Below are 24,013 nucleotides of genomic sequence, written 5' to 3' on the forward strand. Positions count from 1 at the left end.
GAGAAAACCTGACCGGATGGGGGTTTCAGCCATCTATTGCTGCCTAAACACCTCAAAACTTAGCAGCTTAAACAAACAACACTCATTTATTTTTCACATGAATCTGCAATTTGCATGAGGCTCGGTGCAAGTGGTTCAATTCTCTCCCATATGGCATTCGCTGGGCAGTTCAACTGGAGCTGGGAGTCCCACTTTCAGATGACTCACATGGCTGGCAAGTTTGTGCTGGCTGTCAGATAGGAGCCCAGCCAAGCCTGTGGTCCAGGGGCCTTGGCTCTCACCATGTGGGCCTCTCCATAGACTCCTTGGGCTTCTTCACAGCATGGCAGCTGAGTTCCAAGAGCAAGTGTCCCAAGACAGCAAAGTAGAAATGCATGGCATTTTTATAATCTACACTCAGAAATCACATCGCATCACTTCTGCCATACTTTATTGTTTGAGACAGTTACAAAGTCTACCTAGGTTCAAGGTGGAAACCCCAGATAAACCCCATCTGTCCTTGGAGGTGTGTCAAAGCCACATTATGAGAAGAGTAAGTGGGATAAGGGATTTGTTGCAGGCAACGTTGGAAAAGATGATTTGCCCAACCTGCTGTATCTTCATGCAATATTGAGGAAATATATTAGGTAATTTCATGTCAAGGATCATTGTGGATATTTGACCTCCCCTGAATCCAGTGCCTATATGCTCTTTGGCTTGGACACAGACCCCTGATCCAGTAGTCTGTAGTAGCTGGTAGAACTAGTTTTACCAACTCATGAGTCATGAGCCATGGGACTGAATGGGCTATAGGTGAATCAGACACATAGAAATGTATGACTACTCTCAAAGCCTGAGGTTAAAATGGGAGCAGATTAGACTGAGCACCTTGAGGACAGGGATCAGTCTTACTTATCTCTGTATCCTGGAAAGTGCTTGGCACTACTGAATGCTCAATAATAATGGAAAAAACAATTATTTAATGAGCTAGGAGTTACATATCCTCTTTCCTTAAGTACCTAATCAGTCTTTATGATCAGTGAGTGCAGAACCCAAATATGGCATTGTTCATCTTCCATCACCATTTCCTCCCAAGTTTCCTGGCTTAATTGCATTTTCCTCACTTTCCACCCAATGGATCCTGATGTCATTCTTTATCTTTATTTCATATTGTCCTATTGTGTGTATTGTATTGTATTTGTAGCTACATTCAATCCAATATGGAAGGAAGCAGAGAACAAGCATAATTGAACTAACAAGCAAGTGGAGGTGGAGAGAAAGTGGCCCCAATTTGGAAGGTGAAGGAAAACTGCAGATGGAGCCTAGCAGATCATTAAAGTGCTTGAAGTGGCTCTTTCCAACCCACCTCTGAGCTTCTCTTCTTTGACCTCTGGAGGGTCCACGGAAAAAGGAAATACAAGTTTTATTAAGAAAAAGAGGAAAGCATCTATTTTAGGTGATAATACAAGCACAAGAGATGGATTATTTCTTCTCTGGGCAGGAAGACAGATTCACAAAATAAGAGGCACCGTGAATCCTTCCTGAGATGTTCCCCAGCACCTCCCAATGGCAATGAGACCAACTAAGCCAGTTAATGGGTAAGACCCACTTACCTCTTAACTCCATGAAATCCATGCAGAAATACTCCATCTTGTTACAAGTGCCAACTGATTGCTTTCTACCTGACGTGAATGTGCCTTTTCCATTCACAACCCACCCCATCCCATTCCTAAGGGACTCCCATGCTTCCTCTTGGCTCGTACTGTCAGACCCTCTGCCTTCCGGCAACTGAGATGAAGATTCTGAGGAAGCAGCCGCATGAATTCACATCAGGATCAGTGTTCCAGGGGCGTCCAGAGCATGAGCAGGAGAAGCAGGGTGGGAGGATGTGGTTAAACAGGAGAAGCTAAGATTCGTTATTAAAACCAAAGGGGCAGGGGAGGGGTTGAAATCTGGGATATAAATTAGAGGCGAGAGGGAAACAGAGGCAGACTGGAAAGGGCCAGGAATGAGGTGAGGAGAGGTGGTTTCCACAACGGAGCTGAGCTATGCAGTCTGCCTTTATTGGCCGCTGGCTGCACAGTAAACAGGGGTCAGTGTGGCCTGAGAGTGCAAGACTGGGAAGGACGCTAGATAGTTAATACCTTCTTTTTGGCAGCATTGCCCAGTTTCCCTGTTAGGTTAGAAAGCCCAGTTCCAGAGAAACAGTGTGAATCACAGACCCTAAACTTGGACCCACGCTCCCACAGCATCAGGGCACACAGGCTGACTCCCACAAGAGCTGTGCAAATGCTAGGAGCTAACTGGGTCAACCATGGGAGGGGCTGACACACACACACGTACATATAGTATTACATATATAATACATAAATAAATTATATATATACTAAATAAATACACTTCTAATTGTCTCTCTGTAAGTGCAATAGTGGTGTGTTTGTTTAAACAAGACTCTTGGTTCCAATGAGAAAATGTCCAACTCAAACTAGCCCAGACCAAAAGGAAATTTATTGGCTCATGTCATCACGCTGGGAAAGGGCAAGAAGTTGCCAATTCCAGGGACAACCAGAACCAGGTAAAACTGACATGAGTAACAATGAGACCAGGGACTCAAACCCCATCAGGCTTCTCCGGTATTTTGTCTTTCATTCATTCTCTGGGACCAGCTTTCTCTACAGGGCTGTAATTATTGCAGCTGGGAGCTCCAGGAGTCTTCTGTCTTTACCACCGGAGTAGAAGGGAAACTCCTTCCCTGGGTCCAATATTTAAAAGCCCGCCCCTGCCCCCAAGAGGAATTTGATTGGACTATCTCGGTTTTATGGCTAACCCAGTAAAAATGCATACAGGGATGGAAAGGGCCTGACATTTTTCTCTATTCCCGCAGGTGGGTGAGTGGATGGGCAGGTGGTGAGTGGTTGGGTGGTTGGCAGTGGGGAGCAGATACAGGGGAAAGCAGTTTCTAAAGGGAATCAGAGTGCTAGGAACAGACGCCGGGCACTCAGGAGCAGCCAAACGCAGAGGTATCCACCATGCATATGTTTCTTTCCCTCTGTACTTACTTATCCGCATCTAGAGAGTCAGAAGTTGAAAATGAGCCAGGTTCTCTGGATGGTGGATTTACTGATGCTTTTCATTTCCTTCTTTGTACATTTTTAATATTTTCCAAATGTTCTATGACACATACATTTTACCTTGTAATATATGTTGTTTTTTTTTTTAAAAAAAATAGGGTGAATACGTTTTATTAACCAAAGAAGAAATATTAAGAACCAAAACAGAAAAATCCTAACTTTAGGTCTAACATTCTTATAGCATAAATGTCGCTTGAAACTCATTTGCAAAACTGAACAAATATATTGAGGTATATGTGACCAGAACCATTTTTTTGTAGGAAAGAGAAAGGATCCTGAAAGGGAAGGTAGAAAACCCTCAAAGACTTGCTTGTTGGTATGGAATGTACAGGTTTTTTCTGCATGCATTCCTTTAATCCAGGCTGAACACTCTGCCCATTTCCCTTTGGAAACTATGGGAGAATCGGGGAACTTTCTGGGCCTCTGTATTCACCTTGTGGCTCAATTCACCAGTTAGGGCAGGAGAGGAGGATGTTAACGCAGTTGTCAAGACCCTGAGAAGCTAAATGGGAACAAGGCAGAACTGGAAACATTTTTTCTTCCCATAATGCATAATGTCTAATCACTTAGATTCTTTTCATGTTTTTGCTGTAAGGATCTTTTAACTTGAAAGAATATTTTGAGTAAAGAGCAAAGCTAGCCTCCATTTTAAATTCTGTTCCTTGTATACTTCTGTAGTTGCTATAATGTCTACAATTAACATATACATATTTCACAGAGTAACAAAATGTATATTGCAAATAAAATTCAGTTAAATTTTTAACAAAACATTTTGAATTCCACCAGCCTAGCAAAGCAATTTTCATTTTAGGAGTGTGTCGGAGTCTCCACCTATCTCTTTCTAAGAAAGAGAAAGAGAGAAGGGTCTGGAAGTGGACCACAGCGTGGAGTTACGCAGGATGACTTCCTCCAGCAGCCCAGGGGGAGCATGCGACAGTTTCCTGAAAAGAGAAGGAGCATTTATCAGCTGTAGTGGAAGGGTCAGTGGGAGAGGAAGCTAGTCAGAAATCCTGGACACAGAAAATACTAGAAAGCTTCCCTCAAGATGCCACTGGGATTCACTCCTTCAGCAAACATTTTCCTGAGTGCCTACTATGCACCAGGAGTTAAAGATACAGAAAGGAGGTGAGATATTGTAGAAAAGCCAATGGCCCCTGGAGCCAGACTGCTTGGGGTTAAAGCTGCTTCTGTGCCTCTGGACAGGTTACCTAGCCTCTTGGTGCCCCAGGTCCCCCACCAGACTTTTGGAAAAACGACTCGAGTTAATAGATACGAATGCTCTGAACAGTGAGTGCCTAGAGTGTGGTTAGGATTCTGCCATGCTGGTTGTTACCAGGACAGTCTCTGCATTTGAAGAGTTCACAGTCCAGTAGCTGAAATGGCACAAACTGGAAGTCTGTGGGACAAGACAGAGGACATGACAGGTGCATTTTTTTAAGATAGGGCGTTGCTGGGTGGCTCCCTCCTAGATGGCTGGTAGATCATGCTGCCCCGAAGTCTGAGCCCAAGTGTTATTTTGTAGGTCACTGGGTCACAGCAGGCATTCTCCCACGGTGACCGGCATTCGAAGCAGGCATGATGAGACGATGCGGATGTGTGTTGAGTACTCACTCCGTGACTGGCACTTTTCTAAGTGCTTCATGTGAATTAACTCGCTTAACTCCCCAGGTTACTGATAAACTATTGCCCCCATTTTACAGATAGGGAAACTGGGGCACAGAGAAATGAGGCGACTTGTCCATGGTCACACAGGTAGCATGTGGCAGAGCTGAGAGTTGAACACAGGTAGTCTGTGTCCCACATCAGCCTGCATGTCACCAGCATCACGCTGCAGATGTATTGTGAACATCAACTGCAAAGGAATTATGCCAAGTGTGACCCTGGACGCTATTCACCCACTTATTTGAGTGTCATTCATTTGTTGTTTCAGCTGACATTTCCTGAGTCCCTTGTCTAAGGAGGGCACAGTGAGCCCTCTTTGGTACAAAAAGAAAGCCAGGATCCTCCTGTCAACAAGTTGATTCGGGAGATAAGGCTGTGCCCAAACACAGAGTGGCAGGTTCCCATGAGGAGCACTTACAGTGCTCAGACACAGGGAGGAGGGATGGATGACTCTGGATTGGAGACAGCAGTTGAGTTTGAGCTGGATCTTAAAGGACAAAAGGCCCTTCGAGAAAATGGCATTCCCACCCTGGGGAGGGCGTGAGGAAGATGTAAGCCAGAAAGCACAGGACTGCACAGCTCGGCTGCAGCACTTGGGGTGCGTAGGGGGAGTGGCAGGCAATGAAGGCTGTACCGGTGGCTAGGGCCTCATTGAAGAGCCCTTGAACTCTGGTTTGGCAAGTTGGATTGCATTTAGTAGGAAGTGAGGAGCTTATGGAGGCTTTTAAGAATGGGTCCTCTTCCCCTTGTGGAGGCTGGAGACAGTGCACAGAAATGGTGCCTACAAGAGGAAGAAGAAAAAGGAAGAACACGTCATCAGCCTCGGACCTCAGGTGGTTGAAGGAGAGAATGTAGTTGGTGCCTGCCACAGCTTTGTCTCCTTCAATGACACCTTTGTCCATGTCACTGATGTTTCTGGCAAGGGAACCACCTGCCATGTGGCTGCCGGGATGAAGATTAAAGCTGACAGGATGAATCCTCACCACACACTGCCACGTTGGCTGCCCAGGAGGTGGCCCAGCAGTGCAAGGAGCTGGGCATTACTGCCCTACACGTCTGCAAACTCCAGGTCACAGCAGGAAATAGGACCAAGCATCCTGGACCTGGGACCCAGTCGGCCCTCAGAGTCCTTGTCTGCTTGGGGATAAAGATCGGGGCAGATCGAGGATGCCACTCCCATTCCCCTCCGACAGCACTAGAGGAAGGAGGATTGCCATGGTCACCGCCTGAGAGCAAGAGCCCTCAAAATATTTTCTGTTAATAAATTGCCTTTATGTGTAAACAACAACAATAACAAAACAAATAAGAGTGGGAGCCAAATGATCAACACTGGGATTTGAAGAATGATCCCCGGCCTGTGGAGGGGGAGTTCAGGAAGAGATGGCAGGGGAGAGAAAATGAGCACAGCAGCAGGGGGAATCAAGAAAAGAGGCGGAAAGAAAGAGGAAGGGCACTGCAGAGTGATCAGGTCACTGCCAACCCTCTCTTTGCTGCTTAAAACCTTTCAAATGGCTTCCCATTGGTTTGAAAGGAAGCTCAAAGTCAGCCCGGTCTGCACCCTGCCTTTGCCTCTTTGGCTCCTAGAGCTTCAGCCAACAGCCTTCTTTTCACTCATGGAGTATATCAACCCCTTCCTTCTCACCTGCTGTTTACTCTGCCAGAAGTGTGACTGCCTTCCCTACTCTTTACCGCATTAGGTTCCATTCATCCTCAGATATTAGCTCAGTGTGTATTCTCAGTACCTTTCCTTTGTAGCACTTGACCCAGTGGCAATTTTACGTTGGTTTGCATGATTATTTAAATAATGCCTGTCTTGATTATAAGCTTCCTGACAAGGGGTAAATATCTGTTTGGCTTATTCTTGTATCCTCAACACCAGTCATCTCTTGAGATAATATGCTCTTAAAATGTTAGATCAATGAATGGAGAATCTGTAAGATTTGGTAACTGACTGAATAAGAGGATGAAAGATAACATCAGGCTTTTTAATCACTGGTGACAGGTAAAGTGGTGCTGCCATTTACAGCAACAGGGAACACAGGAGAAACAGTTTCCCAGAGGTTATTACGAATCCGGCATTGTACATATTGACTTGGAGGTGCCAGCAGGTTCTCAATTTGTCCAGCACCCATAACAAATTTACCACCACGGTTTAAGGGAAATATTACAGCTAGAGAAATAAAGAATGAAGAGTTTGAAGATGTATCCATGAGAATTAGTTTGCTTCATGTAGGAAAAAAAAAAATCAGAAAGAATAAAGGCTTATGATGTAAGGGTTTATTTTTCTCCCACATAAAAGCAGTTTGGGGCTGGGCTCAGTGGCTCATGCCTGTAATCTCAACACTCTGGGAGGCTGAGTTGTGAGGATCACTTGAGCCCAGAGGTTCAAGACTACCCTAGGTAACGTAGTAAAATCCCCACCCCCACTGCTCCTCTCTACAATTTTTTTTTTTTTTTTTTTTTTTTTTTTTAATTAGCTGGGCATGGTCATATGTGCCTATAGTCCTAGCTACTCTGGAGGCTGAGGTGGGAGGATTGCTTGAGCTCAAGAGGTAAGTCTGCAATGAGCCCTGATTATGCCACTATACTCCAGCCTGGGCAACAGAGCGAGACCCTATCTCAGAAACAAAACAAAAGAAGCAGTTCAAAGATAGAAAGTCCAGGGTGGGTGGGCCAGCTCCATGGTCATCTGAGATCGTGCTCCAGCTCTCTGTGCCACCGTTGTTAGCATGTGGGTTCTATCCTCAAATTCTCCTTTGGTAGTCGTCAAAACTTCCTTCCTGGCAGCACGAAGGAAGAAGGGCGAAGGTGAAGTGAACTCTCCAAAAACCCTGATCCACTTACATCTCACTGGCAAAATGTAGAAAAGGGTGCATTTACTTCCAGGAAAGCCGGAAAATGTGGCCTTTTAGGAGGGCACATTGCTACCCTAAAGTCGGGGATTCTGTTACTAAAGAATAATGGACCGGGTGCCGGGGCTCACACCTATAATCCCAGCACTTTGGGAGGCTGAGACGGGCAGATCAGTTGAGGCCAGGAGTTTGAGACCAGCCTGGCTAACATGGAGAAACCCTGTTTCTACTAACAAATGCAAAAATTAGCTGGGCTTGGTGGCGCGGGCCTGTAGTCCCAGCTACTCTTGAGGCTGAGACAGGAGAAATTGCTTGAACCTGGGAGGCAGAGGTTGCAGTGAGCCGAGATCATACTATTGCACTCCGGCCTGGCTGATAGACCAAGACTCTGTCTAAAAAAAAAAAAAAGGAGAAGGAGAAAGAGAAGAAGAGCTATTAGGTGGGCAATGGCTTATTCTACTACTACAGGAGACAGCCAAGGTCTAGAGAGAATGCTCCCCTGACTGAGAGGAATGACAGTAGCCAGTAATAGACATACAGAATTTTAGAGGAGCAAGGAATCTCAGCAATCGCCTAGTCCAGTCCCCGCCTTGGCCAAGACCACACAGCACGTGTGTGGCAGAGCTGGGGCCAGAATTAGCTCCCCCTGATGAAGTAAGTGGCAAAAAGACTGTGGGTAGTTTGCAGAAGCTCCACCTGAGCATGCCTGAGTAAGGGCTGACTTTAGGCGACACTACAGCAACTCAGAGGAGAGTCTGGAATGGAGCAGGCTTGGGGTTGAATCCCAGCTGCGTGACTTTGGGTGAGTTACCCAGCTTCCCTGAGCCTCGGTCCTCATCTGGGTAATGGGGTAATGGCATAAAACAGGCACGCTATAAATGGCAGTCATTCTTATCATTATTTTTAGACAGCAACAAATATTTTTGGAATAATTGAAACTGAACAAATGAAACACTAATGAACGAAATTAGAACAGAAAGCTATTTATCTTACATGGTTTGGTGATTTGCTCAATAACAGATATAAAGCTGGATAGGTGGTTTCTTATATACCCTAGCTTTAAATTAAATTACTCTAGCTTCCCATTTTTGCCCTACAAACATTGATGTTTCCTTAGACTTCCTGTGGCCTTCCTGCCAAACCATGCCACTCTCCTCTGTGACATTTGATCCCCTTCTAAATATACCAGTCCCATAAAGGAGAGTTAGACACAGGCTTCCTCCACTCCTTGATTTCATTTTCCTTTTCTCGCCCTCACATCTCCTCATATACCCCCTCTCTCACTATTCCATCTTTATCAGCTTCTTCTCCTGTTCATGCAACACATTTTGAGTGTTTACAGAAGACTGAACTTAATGTTGAGGGACAGCCTAAAGAAGGCAGAAACCATAGAATCTGGCCTCAAGCTACTTGCACTATGAAGAAAAATGCAGTGCCATTTTATCAGACATCATGAATTTGGAGTCAGATATACAGATATCTGTCCTGTAGTTGTACGTTTCCCACCTTCCCCCTTTACCTCTGCCATTTTCCCATCTCTCTATCATTTGCTACTTTACCTAGTTTTGTGTTATAACTAGTAACAATTTTGAAATTTAAAAGGCTAGGAAACAGTTATATTTATGGTCTTTTCTTTATTGTCTTAAACGCCACTTCATCAACTTAATATCAACACTCAAGGTAAAATAGTATTAAATTACCAAATGAAAGATGCAAAAATCTGTAAACACTATAAGTGAGATTCTCATTAAAATTAATTTATTTTCATTGGGCATAAACTAGATTCTAATTTTATTTGGAAATGCAGAATTTATGTCTGTTGTAAAATATGGCAATAAGTCCCACATTGCTGTAGCCAGGACTACATGCCAGCTGGAGAGGAAATGGAACTCAATATTTGCTTGTCTATGAAGGTTTCACATCCAGAAAGCCTGAAGCCCTCTCTGCAATAAGAACATTCCACATTTCCTCTCCTATGGACTTTTGCTTCTGCCAGTAAGTAACTAGCTGGGTGGCTTTGGGAAAGCAGTTTCATTCCTCTGGGCCTCAGTTTCCCCATTAGCTAATTAAAGAAGCTAAATTACTTCCATATCAACAGTTCTCATGCTAAAGTGTGCATAAAAAGCATCTATGCAACTTCTTTTTTTTTTTTTTTTTTTTTGAGACGGAGTCTCGCTCTGTCACCCAGGCTGGAGTACAGTGGCCAGATCTCAGCTCACTGCAAGCTCCGCCTCCCGGGTTCCCGCCATTCTCCTGCCTCAGCCTCCCGAGTAGCTGGGACTACAAGCGCCCGCCACCACGCCCGGCTAATTTTTTGTATTTTTAGTAGAGACGGGGTTTCACCGTGTTAGCCCGGATGGTCTTGATCTCCTGACCTCGTGATCCGCCCGTCAACTTCTTAAAAATGCAGAGTCCCAGTGCATACCCCCCACCCCAGAGTCTAAATCAGTAGCCCAGGGTTTGGCCCAGGAATCAACAGTTTTGATGAACACGCCAGATAATCCTCAAGCAGGGAGTCTGACGACCACACTTTGAGAAAAGCCACTCTAAGCACTTATCCAGCCTCAATATTCTGAGTCTTTCTCTGAAACATATGGCAAATAAATTCTAGAAGAAGGAGGAGAAGAAAATAAGAGAAAACCTTATTATCCCTGAGAAAGAAGTCTGAAGGGCAAGTGTTGAGATTAGCGGAGCTGAGCTGTTTGCACTGACCTCTGTCTCTCCTGAGCACCTGAGCACCCCACTCTCAACCACACATTGGGGAAGCTTGATCAGAGGCTGCCTTCTATAGTATCTGACTGCTCCCTATGAATGAATGTCTTATCTCCTTTAAAGTGTGAGTCCTTCAGCCGCAGGATCTGCTTTGACCTATCGGGCATTTTTAGCAGTCCCTGAACAGTGCCAGCTGAGCCCCCAAAGGCCTGATGAGATAATACAAGAGGGGTGATGGCCAACTTTGAGTCCTGGAAGAGGAGTACTTTTCAGTTTTCCACCAGAAAGAGAACATCCCTCCAGCATTTCTCCCTTAGTATCCAAGGACAATTACTTTATTTATTTACTTATTTTATTATTTTTTATTTTTTTTTTTTTTTTTTTGAGACGGAGTCTCGCTCTGTCGCCCAGGCTGGAGTGCAGTGGCCGGATCTCAGCTCACTGCAAGCTCCACCTCCCGGGTTTACGCCATTCTCCTGCCTCAGCCTCCCGAGTAACTGGGACTACAGGCACCCGCCGCCTCGCCCGGCTAGTTTTTTGTATTTTTTAGTAGAGACGGGGTTTCACCGTGTTAGCCAGGATGGTGTTGATCTCCTGACCTCGTGATCCACCCGTCTCGGCCTCCCAAAGTGCTGGGATTACAGGCTTGAGCCACCGCGCCTGGCCTATTATTTTTAATTTAATTTTTTTTTTTTTTTTTTTTTTTTTTTTTGAGACAGAGTCTTGTTCTGTTGCCTGGGCTGGAGTGCAGTGGTGCAATCTCGGCTCACTGCAACCTCCACCTCCCGAATTCAAGAGATTCTCCTATCTCAGCCTCCTGAGTAGCCAGGACTAACAGGTGTGCACCATTATGCCCAGCTGATTTTTGTTTTTGTTTTTTTGAGACGAAGTCTCACTCTGTTGCCCAGGCTGGAGTGCAGTGGCGCCATCTCGGTTCACTGCAACCTCCGCCTCCTGGGTTCAAGCAATTCTCTGCCTCAGCCTCCTGAGTAGCTGGGATTACAGGTGCCCACGACCATGCTGGGCTAATTATTTTGTATTTTTAGTAAAGATGGGGTTTCACCATCTTGGCCAGGCTTGTCTTGAACTCCTGACCTTGTGATCTGCCCAACTTGGCCTCTCAAAGTGCTGGGAGTTTTGTATTTTTAGTAGAGACAGGGTTTCACCATGTTGGCCAGGCTGGTCTCAAACTCCTGACCTCAGGTGATTCGCCTACCTCTGTCTCCCAAAGTGCTGAGATTACAGGCACAAGCCACCATGCCCAGCCAAGGACAATTACTTTAAAAGACCAGCTCTCTTCATTACGGATCTGAGAGGGTGAGACAGGGATGCTTAATTTTCCCTGATGGGGTCTTCTTATTGCTAGTGAAGTTTAGGGTGCTAAGTACAAGCAGGCATTTCTTGGTGTTTAAATCAGGAACTGCCTGATACAGGAAGCTGAGATAATAACGGTAGGTAAAACTTTGTGCCATTTGTCTTAGTCAACCTGGGCTGCTATAACAAAATACCATAGACCAGGTGGCTTGTAAATGACAGAAATTTATTTCTCACAGTTCTGTTGGCTGGGAAGTCCGAGATCAAAGTGCCTGCAGATTTGGTATTTGGTGAGGGCCTGTTGCCTTGGCCACAGGTGATACCTTCTTGCTGTGTCCTTATATGGTGGAAGGGCCTAGCTCACTCTCTGGAGTGTTTTTATTTTTATTTTTAGAGATAGGGTCTCGCTGTGTTGCCCAGGGTCATGTAGAGGTGCAATTACGGCTCACCGCAACCTGAACCTCCCAGCTTCAAGCAATCTTCCCACCTTAGCCTCTGGACTAGCTGGGACTACAGGCGTGTGCCACCACACCAGCTAACTTTTTTTTTTTTTTTTTTTTTTGAGACAGAGTCTCACTCTGTTGCCCAGGCTGGGGTGCAGTGGCACGATCTCAGCTTACTGCAATCTCCACCTCCAGGGTTCAAGCGATTATCCTGCCTCAGCCTCCTGTGTAGCTGGGATTACAGGCACGCACCACCACATCTGGCTAATTTTAATATTTTTAATAGAGATGGGATTTCACCATGTTGGCCAGGCTGGACTAGGACTCCTGACCTCAAGTGATCCACACACCTCGGCCTCCCAAAGTGCTGGAATTATAGGCATGAACCACCGTGCCCGGCCTAACTTTTTTATTTTTGGTAGAGACCGGGTCTCACTATGTTACCCAGGCTAGGCAAACTCCTGGACTCAAGCAATCTTGTGGCCTCAGCCTCTCAGGGATTACAGGTGTGAGTCACTGTGCCCAGCCTGGGGTCTTTTTAAAAATGGCACTAATCCCATTACTGAGGGCTCTGTCCTTATGACCTGATGACCTCCCAAAGGTCCCAGCTTTGAATACTATCATCTTGGTGATTAGATTTCAACATATGAATTGCGGGGAAACACAAACGTTCAGACCCTAACACCAGGTAACGTTCTAAGTAATTTACCCGCATTAACTCACTTAAACCTCACAACAAGCCTATGAGAGAAGTACTATTATTCTATTCATCTCCCAGAAACCGAGGCACAAAGAGGTTAAGCAACTTGCTGAGGGTCACACATCTAGTCAGCAGAGACCCAGGATTCCAGGCAAGGCAGTTTGCCTCTGGAGCTAAAGTTCTTAACCACTTTGCTCAACTGCCTCTCATCTGTTTGAGGAGTCTCAGCTCTCCTGCAGCTGTGGCCTGTGACCGCAAAGAGCTCCTTAACCATCCCTTTTCCGGTGTTCCCATTGGCATCTGTGTTCCACAGGACGGCTATGCGGAGGGAGAGCCAAGCAGAGAGGAAGAAATGTTCTGGGGGATAACAGGGGCAGTCTCAGTGCCCTCCTGCTGAAGTGCTGGTAAACACTCAGACACTCTGGGACAGCGAATAGCCTGGTGGGCAGACAAATCACAGAAACTGTTCAATAGTGTTGATCAGACCCTTCAGGGCTCTGCTGTAAACGTATGGGCAGCCGCAAGGAAAGCTGGAGCAATTGACAGCCTCTCTCCATCCTGCCTCAGTGACTTTGAAGACAAAGGTCTGATGCATTCTTCTTTGAGGGTTGTACCTCAAATGAGAGTATGCTCCTCTCGTTCTTCAGTTGATTAGATGAAAGAGATAAAACGCCTTGTGCATATTAAGTTCCCCCTGCAGGAGGTGAGCAGGCAGATCTTCACTGTAGCCATGCGTCACTGCCTGGATTTGAAACAAACACACCTACGAAGACACACTGGGCGTAGACTCAGTAAATAACCAGCTGACTGGCACCCAATTTCTGCCACTGAGTTGTTTTCCTCATCTTTTTTTCTCCTCATTTTTCACTGCCTTGGAGCTGTCCTGGGCGGCAGCCTCCTCTCCATTAGCATGCAGCGCCATCCTTCCTCTTCCACCTTCAGAGTCCTGGGACCCAGACTTAGTACGGAGGGGAGAAATGAGGGCAGGGCTAAAGAGGAATGCATAAAAAATAAATGAGCCATTCATAAAAATGAATATTATTACCAAAAGGCACCGTCTGCCAGCATCTCCATGTATATATTAACTCAGCTGCTATCTCTGTAACAACAAAGAATTCAGCCAATGCCTCATCTTTTCAGTGGCTGCTCAGTTGATTTAGTATTAACTTTAAACAACCAATTGTGAAATGAGCACTTCACTTTGCCATAATGATGATGAGGTTTTGCCTGTACTATTTTTTATAACGTAAGCCTGAAAATTGGTAAAATAAATTCAGCTGTGCTTAGAACGTTCTTGTAGCTCTCCCAAGGAGCCAGAAATTCAGGTGGGGGGAAACTGCTTAATTTAACCAGCTTCATGAAGTCATTTCCACAAATTCTAAAAACTGGCTTTATTTTTCTTTAACTTGGCATATCTTTCCCTGAAAATCTGAAATGCCAAGATGTTGGACTTTTTGCTGTCTACATGAGTAACCACAGATTGCTTCTTTTTTTTCCCTTCACACTGAAAGGCACACATCTTGGACGCCTCTCTTTTCCTCTGAGGCCTGCAAGTCTGTCTATGAAAGAAGCCCGCAAAGAGCCCTCATGTTGACAGCTCTGTCCCAGAGACAGTCTGAGCACCTGTTTCTTGTTTCTTGCCTGGCAGTCTGCTGGGTCGCATGCGTCTTTTTGTTCTTTGCCTGTCCCAGTTGGTGGTGTGTTCTGCCCCCTCATGTAAACTGTGACTATACAGAAAAGGCAACTGACTTCCACATGTGGCTTGTGGACTCAGTGTCATCACTTTGCAGTCACCCCTTGTAAATCTCTACGGGCTACAAGCCTATGTCTGTCCCCTGCGGTTCCGAGAACAATCCGCAGCAAACACTGACAGGAAGGGCCATTATGGTCACTGATGTGCTCACCATCTGGAATGGTTACAGTTGTCAGGCTCCGAGATGACTCACTGTGCTGAGGAATCATTTCTCTAATGGCAGCACTAATCAGGAGGGATGAAGCCGTTGCTAAGTGCTGCTGCGTGAAGAAAATACCCTGCCAGATGAAGAGGAAGGGCTGTTGCTTTGCTTTTGCCCATTCGAAAATGAAGTGGCTCCGAATGTCATCTTTGCATCCATCTAGCTACGGGCCATCCTTCACATTGGAAGCTGACCCCTCTGTTTTTATGGACAGAGGACTTCTGCTGGGCTCTCTGTCCTTCCTCTCTGTGGCCAGCTAGGTAATTCTCTTACAGAGGCTTAGCAGTTTGGTGTGGAAAGGGCAGCAGAAACAGATGGGGATGCAGTTTTTTATGCAATCCCCTGCCTCAAGCGTCTGCCCCAGAGCTGGTCTGTGCAAACCCTAATCCCACCACAGGAGCCCTCCACCCTACTGTTGGAGTTGGCTCCTGTGGAAATTCTCATTGGCAGCTGGAGAAAAGGGTTCCACAGGTGCGCACTGAACCTGAACCGTGTGCTGGGGGCCTGGAGAGCCCTGGAGATGGGACAGAGCATAGGGCAGGGTGTCTGCCATCAAGATGCTTACCAAACTGCACTGCAGGGGCCCTCCCCTCATGAAGGCAGGCTTCCCAGCCTTCTCTGACTGCAAGAGAAACCATCTCACATGTGTTTCTAGGAAGCCCACTGTAAGGCAGCTTAGGGGAGAGATGGGTGTTTGCTTAGAGCAGAAATAATGACTGCAACCCAGACCCAGGAGGGCAAGGCTCTCCCTTTCCTTGACAGGAAACCTTTCGTGTCAAGAGGCCCATCTGCGCCAGAACTTTCCATTAGTAGAGTCTTCTGCAAACAGTAGGGAGCAGCCAGAAATGAGCCAGAATAGCTAGGCAGCAGCCTCTCCCATGGGCTGTCTGCCTGGCAGGAGTTAAAAGGAATGTCTGTGTCCCCAGGGCTTTCCCACTCAGGGTTCCTGGAGTGTAACAGGAGTGGATTCAGATAAACCAACCCTCCCTATGGAATGAAAACTTTCTGTGCTTTACAATAGAGTGACCGTAAACCCAGACTCCAAAGCAGCAGTCTCCAGCCTTTTTGGCATCAGGGACTGGTTTCATGGAAGGCGATTTTTCCACGAGGCAGAGGGGCATGATAGTTTGGGGATGAAATTGTTCCACCTCAGATCATCAGGCATTAGATTCTCATAGGGAGTGCTCCAGCTAGATCCCTCGCATGTGCAGTTCACAGTAGGGGTCGTGCTCTTAGGAGACTCTATTGCCGCTCCGATCTGGCAGGAGGCAGCGCTCAGGCGGTAATGCTCACTCCCCCACCGCTCCTACTGTGAGGCCCAGTTCCCTACAGGCCACAGACTGGTACCTGGTTGGGGTTTGGGACCCCTGCTCTAAAGGATATCTGGTGTGGCAACTCCCAAAGGAACTGATGAAAACCGTGAGTTATCAGGGGAGTCTGGTTCTCATCTGTGCTTTTCGTGTGACATACAAGGTCTGCTGGTCCCCTACTGTGTCAGTTTCCTAGGGCTGCCATCACAAATTACCCACCAACTGGGCACCATAAAAAAGATAACATATATTCTCTCACAGTTCTGGAGGCTGAAGTCCAAAATCCACACATTGGTGTTCCCTCTCTGTTCCAGGCCTCCCCACTAGCCTCTAGCAGCTGCAGGCAATCTTTGGCATTCCTTGGCTTGTGCCTGCATTACTCCGGTCTCCACCTCCATCTCCACAGGGTCTTCGGTCTGTATCTCTGTGTCTTCTCCTCTTCTTACAAAGACACTTGCCTTTGGATTTAGGGTCCACCTGGTTAATGCAGAATAATCTCACCTCAAGATCCTTAATTGAATTATATCTGCAAAGACCGTTTTTCCAAATAAGGTCACATGTACAGTTACCACGACCGAGGACTTAGACATATTTGTAAGGGGCCATAGTTCAATCCACTTACACTCACTATCGGGGTGTTCTTTTTCCAAGCCAGGCTTTGCTGGGATGCCTCATAGACCTTGAAATTATGTAAACTGTATTACTCAAAAGAGATGCTTCCTGTGACATGCTGGGGAAACTGCCTGCTGCTGGTTGTTCTCACTCTAGGAACAGAGTCTCCGTTTCTACAGGCTTGAGCCTCCAACCTTGGCACTCTTGCTCAACCCCTCTGGGCTTCTTTTTGTGGCACAGGAGAAGAGTTATCCTCTGCTCTGTTTAGTGGGATACTGCAGTCCCAGCTGAGAGCCCACCCTGCCCTTTTCCCCACTGGGCAGAAACAAAGATGCCATGACGTTTTCCCTGGAGGTGGCAGCTTAGGGTGTCCTTTTTTTTTTTTTTTTTTTTTTTGATAGAGTCTCACTCTGTCACCAGGCTAGAGTACAGTGGCGCGATCTTGGCTCACTGCAACCTCTGCCTCCTGGGTTCAAGCGATTCTCCTGCCTCAGCCTCCCAAGTAGCTGGGACTACAGGCACGTGCCACCATGCCCAGCTAAGTTTTTTGTATTTTTAGTAGAGACGGGGTTTCACCATGTTGGCCAGGATAGTCTCAATCTCCTGACCTCGTGATCCACCTGCCTCGGCCTCCCAAAGTGCTGGGATTACAGGCACGAGCCACTGCACCCTGCCAGGGTATCCTTTTTAACCTTTTCTCACCATTGCCATGGGCGGCCACATCTTCCTTTTCTCTGATCTTCTTCCCACCCTTCCTCTTCTTTGGCTTTGCCTTCCACAGCTGCTCACCCTTCACCAGTGTTCCTGTGAATCCTATTGTAAGGAAATCACCAGCATTCTTCATCTTAAAAGCCAACACTACACAGTATTCCAGGTTACCAGATAAAGATAAACTCCTTTAATTCTTGCAGTCGGCCTGTTACTTATTATGCCACGTTCACAGACAATAAAATGGAGGCCCAGAGAGGCTGTGTAACCTGCCCAAAGTCAGTAAGTAGGTAAGGGGAATGAGACATAAATCTACAAAGTCTGGCTAAAGTGTCCCATGCCTACCTGCTCTGCAAACTGTCTCAAGGTTAGCAACAGAGGGAAAAGCCAGATGCCTCTCCTCTGCTCCCTGACGTTCACCATCCCTTGGGACGATCCCACTTGAGTCTGAAGCTCACCCTCGTAACACACTGAACCTGGTGAAGACACGCAGTTCTACCTTTAATTCTTCACAGCACAACCACAGCCGGGCTGAAATCCTTAAAGCAAGACTGACTGGAGACTCAGAGTAACAACAGGTCCCCACCTCCTCTGGCTCTCGGACAGAGGTACCCTGACGCCTTGCTCCTGAGCTGCCTCCACAATAGAGTCTGTCTTATTCTCTCCCCAGAGAGATGGGGTCAAAAAATTACATCTAACTCCTGGCATGAGGAGGAAGGAAAGGCTGTGAGAAGAAGGGGCTGTTGGTGCTGTTCGCCTGCCTGCCCTCAAACTTCTGGCACTCTACTGAAGGCCAGCCTTTTGCCTGGGATAATCCCCCCAGTACACACACAGACACACACACACACACACACCCTATTAAGAAAATTCCTCCCTCTGACTTCAAGGGTGTAGCCTTACCACATGCTCTCAACAGGAGCCCACATCGTGATCCAACACAATAAACCTGGCATCACCCCCAAGCCCCCCAGGCCCATCCTTCCTATCCACCATGGAGGAAGCAGTCTTTTACCATCTCATCAACAAGGTGGTGCTTATCACCTTTCATCCTCTGTTTTTTGTTTGTTTGTTGTAAACAAAACAGAGTTTTTTGTAAGCAAGAAAGAGTCTTGCTCTGTCACCCAGGTTGGAATGCAGTGGCATGATCTTGGCTCACTATAATGTCCACCTCCTGCGTTCAAGCCATTCTCCTGCCTCAGTCTCCTGAGTGGCTGGAATTACAGGCGTGCTAATTACATGCCTGGCTAATTTTTGTATTTTTAATAGAGACAGGGTTTCAACATGTTGTCCAGGCTGGTCTCAAACTCCTGACCTCTAGTGATCCGCCAACCTCAGCTTCCCAAAGTGCTGGGATTTACCAGGTTCAGTGTGTTAAGAGGCATGAGTCACTGTGCCTGGCTCCGTTCATCCTCTTGTAATTTGTCAGCGTAGGCTTGTTCATATTTCAATGAGCCATTTCCTCACTGCTATAATGAAAAAGATGTTTCTTTAAAGAGGTGAATAGGGAACAAAAGGAACTAAAATTACTGAGGAGTATTAGGAATGTTCAATTCTTGTTTCATGTATTCATTGCAGTGTGAAGACATAAGGCCTCAGTGGGCTCACGGTGCTATCCAATTAGCCCAAAACACGCAGAAAGTGAACCTGACAATGACACTGGCAGGAAAAAGCTAACACCTGGCTTCCAGGAAGCTGTCCTGAGCACACATGCTTCATTTTATCTTGTCTTCACAGCCAAAAATGTTAGGGCTTGGCCACACTGCCTTCTAGTTCCTGCCAGTGCCAGTGGCTCCAACAGTTAATGCTAGGGTGTGGCGTGTCAAAATTATTTCAAATTTAGTTACCTATCAGTGCTGGTAAAAGGCTGCACAGGCTGCAGAAGTGAAAGTATGTTTCTGAATTTGGGACAACCTGCAGTACACCTTCCTAAACCAGTACCTATGAGCAACAGAAGTTTTCTGGGTTTTTTCCCCCCAGTAGAAACTTATTTCTAATTTTTATTTTCTGTATTTTTTATTTTTATTTTTATTTTTTTTTGGGCGGGACAGTCTTGCTCTGTCACCCAGGCTGGTGACGCAATCTCGGCTGACTGCAGCCTCTGCCTCCCAGGTTCAAGTGATTCTCTTGCCTCAGTCTCCCAAGTAGCTGGGGCTACAGGCACAAGCCACCACACCTGGCTAATTCTTTTATTTTTAGTAGAGATAGAGTTTCACTATCTTGGCCAGGCTGGTCTCCAACTCCTGACTTCCAGTGATCCTCCTGACTCAGCCTCCCAAAGTGCTGGGATTACAGGTGTGAGCCACCTCGCTGGCCCTATTTCTGATTTTTAAACTAAACACAAGTTATGCGTTACGTGCTAAAAATAATTTTTTTTTTTGAGACAGTGTCTTGTTCTATCACTCAGGCTGGAGTGCAGTGGCACAAAAATGGCTCACTGCAGCCTCCACCTCCTGGGCTCAAGTGATCCTCCTGCCTCAGCCTCTTGAGTAGCTGGGACCACAGGAATGCACCACCACACCTGGCCAATTTTTAAAACAATGTTTTGTAGAGATGGGGTCTCACCATGCTGTCCAGGCTGGCCTCAAACTCCTGGGCTCAAGCCATCCTCCCACCTTGGCCTCCCAAAAGTGCTGGGATTGCAGACGCGAGCCACTGCACCTGGCACATTTATCTCTCTTAACCACTTCTGGTTAAAAACAGCAACTTGCTGTAGTGATTATGATAGTGTTTTACGATCGAGTTCTTCAAGTGATAAATATGATATTCCCAAATGTGATTACATTTAAATATTACATTAAAAACTCAATTTACCAACAGTTCATAGTCTGAGTTATTATGCAAGCAATTTTGTCAACTATAAGGCAGCCTCTTGCAGACTCAAAAAAGATGCTTAGAAAATGAAGGTTATTGATCTTTCAAGTTAAAGAGCAGCAAGGAAACTTAGTGATTCTGGGCCAGGCACTGGTGGCTCACACCTGTAATCCCAGCACTTTGAGAAGCTGAGACAGGATGGAGCACTTGACGCCAGGAGTTCGAGACCAGCCTGGGCAACATAATGAGACCCCACCCCCACCCCATCTCATTTAAAAAAAAAAAGGAAAAAGAAACTTAGTAAATCAACATCTTATATTATAAATGAGAGGACAAAAGAGGTTTGTTAAGTGTGGAACAATTCATCAAGCCGGAGAAGGGACGCTTTTCAGCCCCGTGAATAATTCCCATCTGGCTGTGGAGCAACTCAGATTGCATCTAGAGCCATGGCTTATTTCTAGTGGTTGACCTGAACTGAGTGAATGCCACAGTGAACCAGACAAGGGCCTCTTGGCCGTTTTTAACAGCTCCCGTCCAGTTCACTTAAGGTTACAGATATTCAACATTTTTTGCTTTTTTTTTTTTGGAGGCAGGATCTCTCACCCTGTCACCCTGGCTAGAGTGCAGTGGCATGATCTCGGGTCAGTGCAACCTCTGCCTCCTGGGTTCGAGTGATTCCCGTGCCTCAGCCTCCCTAGTAGCTGGGACTGCAGGTATGTACCACTATGCCCGGTTAATTTTTGTATTTTTTGTGGAGACAGGGTTTTGTCATATTGCCCAGGCTGGTCTTGAACTCCTGAACTCAGGCAATCTGTCCACCTCGGTCTCCCAAAGTGCTGGGATTACAGGCATGAGCCACCACACCTGATCTGCAATATTTTTTTAAAACCTCAGGACTCAGTGGTTGCATTAACCATGGCAACCACACTCCTGTTCGGTCTAGCCAGTGATGAGGGAAAGCCAGTGTTTGTAGCATCAGTTCTTGTTTGCTTGCTTCCTCTCCCATTTTGCTGTTGATTTATTTTACTGCAAATTAAATTCCCCTTAACCTTCTGACTGGCTTTGTTTTGGCCTATGTACTCTGCTAGGAACCAGGAGGCTGGGATTTGAACTTAATCCTGCTATAATATCACTTTTTGAACTTGGAGATGGCATTTAAACCCCTTTGCACCTCATTTTCTCATTTGCAATATAGAACCCATGAACCAAGAATTTTTAATTTGATGAGATCTTGGATGCTTTTTCGTACAGCAAAATATTTTCTGTCTCTCTGTCTCTCTTTTTTGAAGATGAAGAAATTGAAGATCAGTGAAGTTAAATGAATGACTCAAATCTACCACCTCCCAGGGTTGATAATAAAAATGAAGTAATAAGCAAACAATTATGTAATACTCTGAATTGAGTTGCCTTTGGCAAAATATTGAGGTAAATAAAGACTGTTTTTTATCTCGCCTTTCAGCTCCCCTCTCATCTCTGAATACTCTTCAGATTCACAGCCAGTTTGCCAGAAAGGAATGGAAATGCTATCTAGTGTGGTTTTTGACATTCTACTCAGGACAGCTGTATTTGTACACCTTGGGAGGTATACACAAGAAGTATTGTTAGTAAAGCAACCTTTAGAAGTATGTAGGTTGCATGCTGGTATCTCCTCAGACTTAGCACTTTACTGCTACCATAGAATTGTAATCATAAAAAGTCTAGTACACAGTAAGACGATGCCTGGAAAAAATGGACAAGATTTTGACAGCTTAGAAGACAGTCTCTGGGTATGAAAGTAATTCTCTGTTCTTCCTAAAAGCTTGATTATTTTGAAGACAATCCAATATGAAATAAAGTGAATTTAGAATGTACATGTGAGTAAAGTGTGATTAATTTTCAAATACTTTCACCTTAGGTATTTTAGTTCAGAAATGCTGGCCTAAATTATTCTTTTATATTTTAATTAATTAATTAATTAATTAGTTTTGTATTTTTAGTAGAGAAGTGGTTTCACCATGTTGACCAGGCTGGTCTTGAACTCCTGACCTCAAGTGATCTGCTTGCCTCGGCCTCCCAAAGTGCTGGGATTACAGGCATGAGCCACTGCACCCAACCATTTTCATTTTTAAATTTTAGATTCAGTAGGTGCATGTGCAGGTTTGTTACATGGGTATGCTGAAGTTTGGGCTTTTAATGATCCCATTGCTTAAGTAGTGAACATGGTAACCGATAGGTGGTTTTTTAACCCTTATCCCTCTCACTCTCTCCTGGCTTTTGGAATCCCCAGTATTTGTTGTTTCCATCTTCGTGTCCATGTTTAGCTCCCACTTATAACTGAGAACATGGGGTATTTGGTTTTCTGTTTCTGCATTAATTCACTTAGGATAATTGGCCTAAGTTCCTAAAATAGACCTAGAACTACATGTTGGGTCAGGGCTGCAAACAAGAGTTGAAATGGCAGGGACTCATGTTAGACCTTCCCAGCATTAGAATTGCTGAGAAACATCTTTATAATGAACATTTTCCAGATCATAGCAGTAGGTATTTTGAATCGATTGCAGTGGAATGAGGCCTGAGCATCTGTATTATTTTGAAGTTCCAGATGTTTGTCAGGATCTACAGATGGGATGCATTGGCCATATACTCAGATACAACTTGAGAGGTCTAAAGTGAAGACAGTTTACATCAAAATTTCTGTGAAAGTCAGAATCCTGGCAGAGAATAGATGGCATACTCAAACTGGGTAATTTGAAGAAATTAATAGAGAAGATGTACAGAGTCATGGATAGGGTGTAGAGAAACCCACAAGGGATGGTACCATACTCTAAGGTTATAAACAGTAGGGGGCCACTACCACTTTAGGCCCAAAGGGCCAAGGAAAAGGAGCAGTTATTGGAACAAACACAGGGTAGCTGAATGGACAGGGCCACCTGGCAGGATTTCTGGCCTTGTAAAAGGATGCAGCCATTGTACATCAACATTTATAGCAGCATCATTCACAATAGCCAAAAGGTGGAAACAACCCAAATCCATCAATAGATGAATGGAGAAACAAAACGTGGCATCTATACATACAATAATATATTATTCGGCCTTAAAAAGGAAGGAAATCCTCCTGCATATGACAACATGGATAAACCTTGAAAACATTATGCTAAATGACATAAGCCAGACATAAAAGGACAAATATTATATGATTCCCACTTATATGAGGTACATAGAAAAGGTAAATTCATAGACACAGAAAGTAGAATATAGGTTACTGGGAGCCGGGAGGAGGGTGGATAATGGGCAGTTATTGTTTAGTGGGTATGGATTTCTGTTGGGAATGATGAAAGGTTTGGGAAATGGGTAGTAGCGATGGTTGCTTGACATTGTGAATTGTACATCTAAAAACGGTTAAGATGGTAAATATCATGTATATTTCATGACACCAAAAAATGCAGATAAGAAAAGAAAAAGATGCAGACAACCCACAACAATTCTTCAGGGAGCACCTGAGGAATAAAGTCCCTTATTCTCCATCCTACCCCCCCTCCAATCCACAGCCAGAGTCTCCCGTTTGTTGAACCCAACTGAGATTCATGAGCAAAGGGAGCCCATTAATGTATTTCACAAAGATCAGCATCCAGGGCACAGAACAGGGTAGAGATGAGAGGAAGATCAGAAGGAACAGAGGAAGCTGGACAGCATTGGTCCCTTCATTCCATCATCTCCCCTCTAGAGAAAGCATCAAACCTGCTACCTTAGTGTTAAGAAGAGTTGGTATGAGGAAAGCGGATGGCAGTGTTTTTTCTTACCCAGAAACAGCAGTATACAACCAGTAAGCCCAGCAGTGTGTTTTC

At 45.5% G+C, this 24,013-nt stretch overlaps 1 protein-coding gene and 1 pseudogene across 1 annotated transcript in view; both read left to right on the forward strand.

Moving 5' to 3' along the window:
- LOC126954972 (peptidyl-prolyl cis-trans isomerase FKBP1A) overlaps window positions 1–24,013 on the forward strand; it is a 1,061,339-nt gene that overhangs the window by 443,707 nt on the left and 593,619 nt on the right. The window lies entirely within an intron of this gene.
- LOC126954382 (40S ribosomal protein S14-like) lies at window positions 5,487–5,971 on the forward strand (annotated as a pseudogene).

Source organism: Macaca thibetana, chromosome 5 (genome assembly GCF_024542745.1).
Source record: "Macaca thibetana thibetana isolate TM-01 chromosome 5, ASM2454274v1, whole genome shotgun sequence".
NCBI lineage: Eukaryota > Metazoa > Chordata > Mammalia > Primates > Cercopithecidae > Macaca > Macaca thibetana.